The following is a 12,608-nucleotide window of genomic DNA, read 5'->3' on the forward strand; positions in this document are numbered from 1 at the left end:
GGAGTATAAGTATGTGGAGTAAGAGTATGTGGAGTAAGAGTAAAAGTATCTGGAGTAAAAGTATCTGGAGTAAGAGTAAAAGTATGTGGAGTAAAAGTGTCTGGAGTAAAAGTATCTGGAGTAAGAGTAAAAGTATCTGGAGTAAAAGTATCTGGAGTATAAGTATGTGGAGTAAGAGTATGTGGAGTAAAAGTGTCTGGAGTAAAAGTATCTGGAGTAAAAGTATCTGGAGTAAGAGTAACTTAAAGAGTAAATCTCTGTCTCAGAGTATTTATTTATTTATTTAGATTTATTCTTTGAAGTGAGTTTAATTTAAAAACAAAACATTAAATAAAACAGAAAATCTGACATTTAAAAAAACAAACAAACACAAACATGAGACAAAAGACATTTTATCTGGACAAAAGTCACGAGTCAAGAGGAAACAGTCACTTTAACTCAGAGGGCGGAACTTTAAGAAAAATAATAATTAATGCAATAATAATAATAATAATAATAATAATAATAATAATAATAATAATAATAATAATAATAATAATAATAATGATAATGATAATGATGATAATAATAATAATAATAATAATAATAATAATAATAATAATAATAATAATAATAATAATGATAATGATGATAATAATAATAATAATAATAATAATAATGATAATGATGATAATAATAATAATAATAATAATAATAATAATAATAATGATAATAATAATAATAATAATAATAATAATAATGATAATGATGATAATAATAATAATAATAATAATAATAATAATAATAATAATAATGATAATGATGATAATAATAATAATAATAATAATAATAATGATAATGATGATAATAATAATAATAATAATAATAATAATGATAATGATGATAATAATAATAATAATAATAATAATAATAATAATAATAATAATGATAATAATAATAATAATAATAATAATAATAATGATGATAATAATAATAATAATAATAATAATAATAATAATAATAATAATAAAGTAGGATTCATACTGCTAAAAAACTACTCTGAAAAGTACAATTTATTTTAAAAGTTACTCAAGTAAATGTAACTGAGTATTACATTTACTTAGACACTCGCCTCAGGACGAGACTCATTAGGAAAAACACAAACAGGTTTAATTATCACAACAAAAATCTGCTTAGGGCAAGTAAAAAGTACTTTAAAGTACTTCAAAGTACTTTAAAGTACCGACAGGCTTTAAATCAGACGGTTCAGTAAAAAGTACTGAAATACTTTTACATTCAGGTTTTAGAGCAAAAAGAAAAAGTACAGATTGTGACAAGTGTTTATTTTATTAGTGCAGCTGAACGATGGAGATTTTAAAGTGATATTTTTAAGTTTATTTGAATCAATTCTTCACTTTTTGTGTGAATTTCATGTCATATATTTTTGTGAATTTGAGACTGAAGCTGCTGGAAACGTCACTTCAAAAATGTAGTAGTGAGAGTAAAGTACAGATATCTGCTCTCAAATGTATTGAAGTAAAAGTACTACGTGTCCAAAATAAAATGTACTTAAGAAACAAAGACACACGTTTTCCTCGATTCATTGACGTGATTTTTGCTGATCGTGTTTTTTTCTCAAAGCCACGATTCAAAATATTTACCAGAAAATCCCAGTGACATGAAAAACCCAAACTCTGCACTCGTCTAAACTCTGGATCCTGTAAAGTTCATATTATTTATTATTAAAGTGACAAACGCAGATCCAGACGACGTCATTCTGAGGCACATTCCCTCTGAATAAATCACTACATGGAGAAAAGCTTTAGCCTAGAGTCACCTTCAGTTTTGATCTTGTGGATGTAAAAAAGGTGAGGACGGACACGCCTTTATTAGCCCTGGTCTGGGCGCGTTCCTCCTGCAGACGCCAAACCAGACGAGCCAGTTCTGTGCAGGGGCCGTGTCTGTGGTGAAGTAGGACACGGCTGAAAGAGACTGGAAACATGTACTGCAGTATCGTCTTAGAGAGTAGTACTTTTACACACCAGTCCCTTCTACCTGGAATGAAATGATGTAATAAAGTTTGTGTTGTCATTTTGATCTGAACGGCTGCTTTGTTCTAACTTTGTTCTGACTTTGTTCTGACTTTGTTCTGACTTTGTTCTGACTTTGTTCTGACTTTGTTCTAACTTTGTTCTGACTTTGTTCTGACTTTCTAATCTTGTTCTAAAGTGTTTGTGGTTTATTATCTCAGACTTTTCAGAGTTTGTACACCGTGGATTTAATGATTTATTTGATACATATCTTCATAAATCTGAGGTATGTTCAGTGACTTTGTGTAGTTTTTATTTATTTTTTATTGATTACACACATCACAAACAAACCCTCGAGTGTTGTGTTGTGTTGGGCTGAAAAGTATCAGAATAAGACCGAGTTCTGATCCTTTATTCTGTTTTCATGGCCTGGGGTTGAGATCTGGGGCTTTTCTATGAAGATTATGCAAAAGTCACTTATTTGGGCCCCTCAGGTTCTTCAAATCGTCTGTTCTGTTCTGGAGCCCGGGGTTAGCTCATAGACTGTGGATGTAAATGGACACAGCTAACACGCTAACACGCTAACGCCGCAAATAAGAAGAGCTGGGCTGGGCTTCCGGCGCCAATTCACTTTACATTTGGTCGTTTTGGTCTTAAATGTTTGTATTAACCCTCGACATGATCCTTTTTATTTCACTATTGTGTCTGTAAATCAAGATATGAACATACACCATACACACATGTGACAGCACCATACACACAGCACCATACACACAAGACACAGCACCATACACACATGTGACAGCACCATACACACATGACACAGCACCATACACACATGTGACAGCACCATACACACATGACACAGCACCATACACACATGTGACAGCACCATACACACATGACACAGCACCATACACACATGTGACAGCACCATACACACATGTGACAGCACCATACACACAAGACACAGCACCATACACACATGTGACAGCACCATACACACATGACACAGCACCATACACACATGTGACAGCACCATACACACATGACACAGCACCATACACACAAGACACAGCACCATACACACAAGACACAGCACCATACACACATGTGACAGCACCATACACACAGCACCATACACACAAGACACAGCACCATACACACATGTGACAGCACCATACACACAGCACCATACACACATGTGACAGCACCATACACACAGCACCATACACACAAGACACAGCACCATACACACATGTGACAGCACCATACACACAGCACCATACACACAAGACACAGCACCATACACACATGTGACAGCACCATACACACAGCACCATACACACATGTGACAGCACCATACACACAGCACCATACACACATGTCAGAGCTGACGACCCTCACAGTCTTTGTCTCACTACAAAAATAATGTTTTGTGTTTTTTTGTGTCGTGGCTCAATCAGCTCAGAGGAGGAAAGAAAACGCCCAGAGTTCACACACTCACACACTCACCCCCTCACACACTCTCACACTCACACACTCACACACTCCAGCATCGAACAGAACACACAAACGTACACATTTGTGTTGCTTTGTGTGTGATCGTCACGTCAGAGTCTCATGATGTTATTGTTGTTTTAGCAGGAGGATTTTCTCTGTGACCATCATCATCATCATCATCATCAGTCTGTGAACGTAGCAACATATATTTATATATTTATACATTTATATATTTATATATTTATACATTTATATATTTATAAAAGAGTTTCTGTATAAGATAAAGTCAAATCACCTGAGACATTTTGTTGCATCTTTTTGTCTTTGTGTAAAGAAACGTGAGTCCTCAGCTGCAGTTTCTTAACCCTCTGGTCTAAAATGACACACGTCAGACTCTGGGTTTTTTCTTTCATGAGACAGAAATAGTTTCAACCTGGAATTTCATGATAAAAGTGGATTTGTTATACAACTTTTGATGGAACACCCCTGTTCTCTGTGTATGAATCTTTGGTTCATCAGCAGAAGTCGATTTTACCTCAAAGACCAAAACTCACAAGACACAAAGGACTGATCCATCTGTCAAACAAGATTAAAAAGTCAAAGAAAAGAAAAGAATCCATCATCGATCTTCAGTCACAGAGTAACTTGGTCGTACCAGAGAAACTACTGTTAAACTTTTCCTAGAGAAACAACTTAAAGTGTCAGAGGAGACTCTACTTTACTTTTCATCATGTTCATCAACAAGGAGCAAAAAACAGACAGTAAAAAACACAAACTGATCATTACAAAGTTTGACCACAAACTAAAGGAACTTCTCTGGAGCCAGAACAAAAAGCTCTGGATTTACCTGAGTCTGTGTCCGACCCTCATGAGTCTGGGTCATGACCCACAGGACGAGGTCGAGGATTCAAGCGTCTGAAATGAGTTTCCTCCACAGAGTGACCCGGCGCTCCCTCAGGGACAGGGGGAGGAGCTCAGCCACACGGGAGGAGCTCGGAGTAGAGCCGCTGCTCCTACACATCGAGAGGAGCAGCTGAGGCTCAGGACGCCTCCTGGACGCCTCCTGGGGAGGTGTTCATGTCCCACCGGGAGGAGGCCCCGGGGAAGACCCAGGACACTCTGGAGGGACTATGTGTCTCTGACCTGGGAACACCTTGGGGTCCCACAGGAGGAGCTGGAGGAAGTGTCTGGGGTGAGGGAAGTCTGGGAGTCCCTGCTCAGACTGATGCCCCCGTGACCCGACCCCGGAGAAGAGGAAGAAAATGGATGGATGGATAAATATAGAAAATATGAGCTAATGAGTCCATGTCTCAGTTCACTTATTCTCTCGTCTTGTTTGTCTTTGTCTTTCCAGTCAAATCTTTTACATTTAAACATTATTATATATTATTATATATTATATATTATATATTATATATTATATATTATATATTATATATTATATATTATATATTATATAGACTGGACTGAACAGGATGAGACCAAAATGCAATTGGAGTCTTGTCAAGTCTACTGTATTTTTTATTTGTATTTAATATTTAATATTTATTTTTCATTTTATATAATTCATGACACTTATTTAAAAACATTTGTTAAAAAAAGTTATAATAATAAAACTTTCAATATTTATGTCATTTCTACAGTGAATACTTTTTATTTTAAGTAATAACTTGACTTTGACTGAGCTCCTTTTACTTAAAGGTAAAGTCACATTTGACCACGAGGTTAAAGGTCAGACCGAGACGAGGCCAAGGCTCATCCAGACCAAATCCAGACCAAATCAAGACCAAATCAAGACCAAATCCAGACCAAATCCAGACCAAATCCAGACCAAATCCAGACCAAATCAAGACCAAATCCAGACCAAATCCAGACCAAATCAAGACCAAATCCTCATTTCACCGTGTCCAGATTGACATCGTTGACCTTTTCCACACAGTCGTCTCCACGGGGACCCACGACCGAGCGCAACAGGAGAACTGAGGAACGAGGTGCACATTCCACAGACAGGTGCGCTGCGGGTGTGACAGGTGCAGGTGTGACAGGTGCAGGTGTGACAGGTGCAGGTGTGACAGGTGCAGGTGTGACAGGTGCAGGTGTGACAGGTGCAGGTGTGACAGGTGCAGGTGTGACAGGTGCAGGTGTGACAGGTGCGCTGCGGGTGTGTCTCTCTGTGGTGGCGGCTGGAATGTCAGGTATGATCGTCAGGTCGTTGGTATTCAGGGCGGTGCCATCGTTTTCTATAGTAAAGTTTTCTCCTGACATCCCCGTGGGCGGAGGTTTAGAGAACAACAGTGGAGCTAATGTCCCACGTGACTGACAGGGACATGGACAGGGACATGGACAGGGACATGGCTGATCGTTGAGGTGGAGCCGCAGCAGGTGATGGGTCAGAATCAGCGTCTTCACTGGATCATGTTTATAAAAGAACAGACTGAATGTGTCAGAAACAACAACAAAAATATAACAATAATAATGAGGAAACGGACAAATCAAACACATTAAAATAACAAGAAATATCCACAATAATGTACAATGAAAACGGTAAGAAACGGATAAAACCGACATTAAATCAAATTAAATAAAGTTCGCTCTATATTTGTGTTATATTTGTGTTTTATCCAAAGGCACAAAAGGAAGAATTCAGATAAAATAACTTCATCTGCTGTTTGTGAAAAATAAACACACAAATGGCTCCCTCTGGTGGCCACAAACAGCAATAACAAAGAAGAATTATGACAAACTACAGGGATTTAAGTGGAAATTTAAACTCCAAATAACTACGAGGAAAATGCTCTGAAAAATACAAAATACAAGTATCAATACTCGAGTACTCACAATGAAGTACTCGAGTCGTTTTGTAAAAAGTGGTATTAGTGAATCTCAAATTATTCATGTGTTTATTCATTTTCCAGAGCATGTAGTGCCTCAAGTTGTAAAAGTCCAACATCATTAACATCGTTTTTAAATTCACCTTCAACCACGAAATAAAATCTGAAAAACTAAATCTGATTCAGTTTAATTTAAATAAATGGAGAAAAAAAAGTTTGAAAAAGTTTGAAATATTTTATTCCCTTCAGATTTTAGCAGCAAAAATAAAACACAAATCCATTCCATCCATTTTCTTCCTCTTATCCGGGGCCGGGTCGCGGGGGCATCAGTCTAAGCAGGGACTCCCAGACTTCCCTCACCCCGGACACGTCCTCCTGCTCCTCCGGTGGGATCCCAAAATGTTCCCAGGCCAGAGAGACATAGTCCCTCCAGCGTGTCCTGGGTCTTCCCCGGGGCCTCCTCCCGGTGGGACATGCCCAGAACACCTCCCTAGGGAGGCGTCCAGTTCAAAAGCCCATCATGAAGAGAAATCCAACAAGGCCAGTTACGTCGCCCGGACTGGCGTTACCGGGGCCCCACCCTGGAGCCAGGCCTGGGGTGGGTGCTCAGCAGCGAGCGCCTGGAGGTCGGGCCTTTCCCCACGGGGCCCGGTCGGGCCCAGCCCGAAGGAACGACGTGGGGCCGTCCTCCCGTGGACCCACCACCTGCGGGAGGAGCCATGAGGGGCGGGTGCGGAGAGATCCGGGCGGCAGTCGAAGGCGGGGACCTCGACGACCGGATCTCCGGACATGGAGAAAACACAAATCACAAAATAAGAAAAAAAACAAGTATCAAATATAAAACTGATCCATTTTAAAATAAATCACTTTTCGGTTCTTTGAGAAATGAAACGAACAAACACGAACGAGTGACGTCATGTGACCGAAACACGATCAATATTTAATTTATTAAACAGCAGAAGTGAAAATAGATGTTTAAGGACATTTATGTATTTACACAAAAGTCCTGGAATAAAGGTCCTGGAAAGTTTTGCAAAAGCCCTGGAAAAAAAGGTCTTGGAAAGTTTTGCAAAATACCCTGGAATCAAAGGTCCTGGAAAGTTTTGCAAAGGTCCTGGAATAAAGGTCCTGGAAAGTTTTGCAAAAGTCCTGGAAAGTTTTGCAAAAGCCCTGGAAAAAAGGTCCTGGAAAGTTTTGCAAAAGTCCTGGAATTAAAGGTCCTGGAAAGTTTTGCAAAAGTCCTGGAATAAAGGTCCTGGAAAGTTTTGCAAAAGTCCTGGAAAGTTTTGCAAAAGCCCTGGAAAAAAAGGTCCTGGAAAGTTTTGCAAAAGTCCTGGAAAGTTTTGCAAAAGCCCTGGAAAAAAGGTCCTGGAAAGTTTTGCAAAAGTCCTGAAAAGTTTTACAAAAGCCCTGGAAAAAAGGTCCTGGAAAGTTTTGCAAAAGTCCTGGAATAAAGGTCCTGGAAAGTTTTGCAAAAGCCCTGGAAAAAAAGGTCTTGGAAAGTTTTGCAAAATACCCTGGAATCAAAGGTCCTGGAAAGTTTTGCAAAGGTCCTGGAATAAAGGTCCTGGAAAGTTTTGCAAAAGTCCTGGAAAGTTTTGCAAAAGCCCTGGAAAAAAGGTCCTGGAAAGTTTTGCAAAAGTCCTGAAAAGTTTTACAAAAGCCCTGGAAAAAAGGTCCTGGAAAGTTTTGCAAAAGTCCTGGAATAAAGGTCCTGGAAAGTTTTGCAAAAGCCCTGGAAAAAAAGGTCTTGGAAAGTTTTGCAAAAGTCCTGGAAAGTTTTGCAAAAGCCCTGGAAAGTTTTGCAAAAGCCCTGGAAAAAAGGTCCTGGAAAGTTTTGCAAAAGTCCTGGAATTAAAGGTCCTGGAAAGTTTTGCAAAAGTCCTGGAATAAAGGTCCTGGAAAGTTTTGCAAAAGTCCTGGAAAGTTTTGCAAAAGCCCTGGAAAAAAAGGTCCTGGAAAGTTTTGCAAAAGTCCTGGAAAGTTTTGCAAAAGCCCTGGAAAAAAAGGTCTTGGAAAGTTTTGCAAAAGCCCTGGAAAGTTTTGCAAAAGCCCTGGAAAAAAGGTCCTGGAAAGTTTTGCAAAAGTCCTGGAATTAAAGGTCCTGGAAAGTTTTGCAAAAGTCCTGGAATAAAGGTCCTGGAAAGTTTTGCAAAAGTCCTGGAAAGTTTTGCAAAAGCCCTGGAAAAAAAGGTCCTGGAAAGTTTTGCAAAAGTCCTGAAAAGTTTTACAAAAGCCCTGGAAAAAAGGTCCTGGAAAGTTTTGCAAAAGTCCTGGAATAAAGGTCCTGGAAAGTTTTGCAAAAGCCCTGGAAAAAAAGGTCTTGGAAAGTTTTGCAAAAGTCCTGGAAAGTTTTGCAAAAGCCCTGGAAAGTTTTGCAAAAGCCCTGGAAAAAAGGTCCTGGAAAGTTTTGCAAAAGTCCTGGAATTAAAGGTCCTGGAAAGTTTTGCAAAAGTCCTGGAATAAAGGTCCTGGAAAGTTTTGCAAAAGTCCTGGAAAGTTTTGCAAAAGCCCTGGAAAAAAAGGTCCTGGAAAGTTTTGCAAAAGTCCTGGAAAGTTTTGCAAAAGCCCTGGAAAAAAAGGTCTTGGAAAGTTTTGCAAAAGTCCTGGAATAAAGGTCCTGGAAAGTTTTGCAAAAGCCCTGGAAAAAAAGGTCTTGGAAAGTTTTGCAAAAGTCCTGGAAAGTTTTGCAAAAGCCCTGGAAAGTTTTGCAAAAGCCCTGGAAAAAAGGTCCTGGAAAGTTTTGCAAAAGTCCTGGAATTAAAGGTCCTGGAAAGTTTTGCAAAAGTCCTGGAATAAAGGTCCTGGAAAGTTTTGCAAAAGTCCTGGAAAGTTTTGCAAAAGCCCTGGAAAAAAAGGTCCTGGAAAGTTTTGCAAAAGTCCTGGAAAGTTTTGCAAAAGCCCTGGAAAAAAGGTCCTGGAAAGTTTTGCAAAAGTCCTGAAAAGTTTTACAAAAGCCCTGGAAAAAAGGTCCTGGAAAGTTTTGCAAAAGTCCTGGAATAAAGGTCCTGGAAAGTTTTGCAAAAGCCCTGGAAAAAAAGGTCTTGGAAAGTTTTGCAAAAGTCCTGGAAAGTTTTGCAAAAGCCCTGGAAAGTTTTGCAAAAGCCCTGGAAAAAAGGTCCTGGAAAGTTTTGCAAAAGTCCTGGAATTAAAGGTCCTGGAAAGTTTTGCAAAAGTCCTGGAATAAAGGTCCTGGAAAGTTTTGCAAAAGTCCTGGAAAGTTTTGCAAAAGCCCTGGAAAAAAAGGTCCTGGAAAGTTTTGCAAAAGTCCTGGAAAGTTTTGCAAAAGCCCTGGAAAAAAAGGTCTTGGAAAGTTTTGCAAAAGTCCTGGAATAAAGGTCCTGGAAAGTTTTGCAAAAGCCCTGGAAAAAAAGGTCTTGGAAAGTTTTGCAAAAGTCCTGGAAAGTTTTGCAAAAGCCCTGGAAAGTTTTGCAAAAGCCCTGGAAAAAAGGTCCTGGAAAGTTTTGCAAAAGTCCTGGAATTAAAGGTCCTGGAAAGTTTTGCAAAAGTCCTGGAATAAAGGTCCTGGAAAGTTTTGCAAAAGTCCTGGAAAGTTTTGCAAAAGCCCTGGAAAAAAAGGTCCTGGAAAGTTTTGCAAAAGTCCTGAAAAGTTTTACAAAAGCCCTGGAAAAAAGGTCCTGGAAAGTTTTGCAAAAGTCCTGGAATAAAGGTCCTGGAAAGTTTTGCAAAAGCCCTGGAAAAAAAGGTCTTGGAAAGTTTTGCAAAAGTCCTGGAAAGTTTTGCAAAAGCCCTGGAAAGTTTTGCAAAAGCCCTGGAAAAAAGGTCCTGGAAAGTTTTGCAAAAGTCCTGGAATTAAAGGTCCTGGAAAGTTTTGCAAAAGTCCTGGAATAAAGGTCCTGGAAAGTTTTGCAAAAGTCCTGGAAAGTTTTGCAAAAGCCCTGGAAAAAAAGGTCCTGGAAAGTTTTGCAAAAGTCCTGGAAAGTTTTGCAAAAGCCCTGGAAAAAAAGGTCTTGGAAAGTTTTGCAAAAGCCCTGGAAAGTTTTGCAAAAGCCCTGGAAAAAAGGTCCTGGAAAGTTTTGCAAAAGTCCTGGAATTAAAGGTCCTGGAAAGTTTTGCAAAAGTCCTGGAATAAAGGTCCTGGAAAGTTTTGCAAAAGTCCTGGAAAGTTTTGCAAAAGCCCTGGAAAAAAAGGTCCTGGAAAGTTTTGCAAAAGTCCTGAAAAGTTTTACAAAAGCCCTGGAAAAAAGGTCCTGGAAAGTTTTGCAAAAGTCCTGGAATAAAGGTCCTGGAAAGTTTTGCAAAAGCCCTGGAAAAAAAGGTCTTGGAAAGTTTTGCAAAAGTCCTGGAAAGTTTTGCAAAAGCCCTGGAAAGTTTTGCAAAAGCCCTGGAAAAAAGGTCCTGGAAAGTTTTGCAAAAGTCCTGGAATTAAAGGTCCTGGAAAGTTTTGCAAAAGTCCTGGAATAAAGGTCCTGGAAAGTTTTGCAAAAGTCCTGGAAAGTTTTGCAAAAGCCCTGGAAAAAAAGGTCCTGGAAAGTTTTGCAAAAGTCCTGGAAAGTTTTGCAAAAGCCCTGGAAAAAAAGGTCTTGGAAAGTTTTGCAAAAGTCCTGGAATAAAGGTCCTGGAAAGTTTTGCAAAAGTCCTGGAAATAAAGGTCCTGGAAAGTTGCGCCCCCTGGTGGTGTTATTTACCTTCGTGTTAGTAAATCAAGATATTACCTTGATGTAGCTGCACTGCTAGAAAATACTTCACAATAATAAGATGAAAAGAACTGGCACAGCACAGAAGGGAAACAGCGCCCTCTACTGTTATTAAAGTGGTGCAGCCACTGGACAAAATACTGAACCATTAAACTGAAATATCCCACTATATGTACAACTAATCAGTGTCTCTGGTTTATAGACTATGAATGTGAAAATGATCCTGTTTCCTCTGTCTCTGTTATTACGTTTTCACAAGGTTTATTTTGTTTAACTTATGAAGTAGCTACAAATGAGTAAAAAAAATCACCTCGAACGTTATATTTGTCTATTGATATTCAATCTAAACAGAAAGAAACGGCTGTGACGACGACATCTTGCCTTTTCGTCTATTAAATAATAAATAATTAAAAATAACGTACATAATGTGTGTATCGTACGCTCAAAGACAGAGGTGGAGGTGCGGTCTGTGATAGGTTAAAATGGTATACGCCTTTAACACAATGTTCTGTCTTTATACAGAATCATAATATGATTTCATGCTAAGAGAAAAATTGGTGGGGACAGTAAAAGGTTTGCAATAAATAGTAATTGACATAAGCCTTAAAAACATTATAAATATAGTTAAAGGTTTGTTAAAACATGTATTATATTTAATGTGTATTGTATTTCTCTGTATTATTCCTGTTATCTCACTGAAGGGAATTGTAATCATATCATTGGTGATCGATTACTAAGCCTGGGGATCCTTATTGGTGATCGGTAATCCCTTTACCCGCCACATGGGGGATTTCAATTTTAATAAATAATATTTCAAGCTGTTTCCCTCATTGCATTAAACCTCTGCGTGAGAGAAACAACGTGAAATCTCTCGTGATTAATTCTCTGTATTTTCAGGGGTGCAACATATCCCCCTCTTCAGGGGCACAACAGGGTCCGTGGTGTGGACCTGTCCCACTTCAGTTAGATGGAGGCTACACTGAGGAGGACAGATTCTCATTCGGAACCTTCAAACTACACTGTGAGGACTTCGAGGGGACCCTTCTAAAGGTGCATTTGGTGAATTAAGACACGGTCTGTGTCTGACTGGACTGTCCAGAGCAGAGAAACACCACAGACAAACTCTGGTCTGGGGAGTGTCTGAGGTAAGACCCAGTGGAATCAGCAGAAGCTCAGATTCTGCACCTTCTTCAGGTATTGTATCAGCGAGTACTAAGACTAAATCACTGATCCGATACCACTTTGTATCGTCAAAGCCCATTGTGGCCTACGTTTGACTCTTTATTGAGACATAGACCAGCCCAGCCTTTTGACACCTGTATTCTTCAGGTGTCACTGTCTTCATCAGAGTTTAGGAGTAAAACTGAGTAAAACAGTCCAGATGACCACGATGAAACCTTCTCTACATTGAACCACTCCTGGATGAAGGAGTCTCACTCTTTTTGACAGTGACCTAATCAATATGACACTGCCCACAGTAACAGAGTCCAGTTTCACCCTGAAACATCATTCTCTGTTGGCCCATGACGCCCATCACCCAGAGCAGAGAGGAGGGAAAGCACCATTCCTTCAGTGATAAACAGATGCACCTGCAGAGACATGCAAAG

This window comes from Periophthalmus magnuspinnatus, chromosome 8, assembly GCF_009829125.3.
Source record: "Periophthalmus magnuspinnatus isolate fPerMag1 chromosome 8, fPerMag1.2.pri, whole genome shotgun sequence".
NCBI lineage: Eukaryota > Metazoa > Chordata > Actinopteri > Gobiiformes > Gobiidae > Periophthalmus > Periophthalmus magnuspinnatus.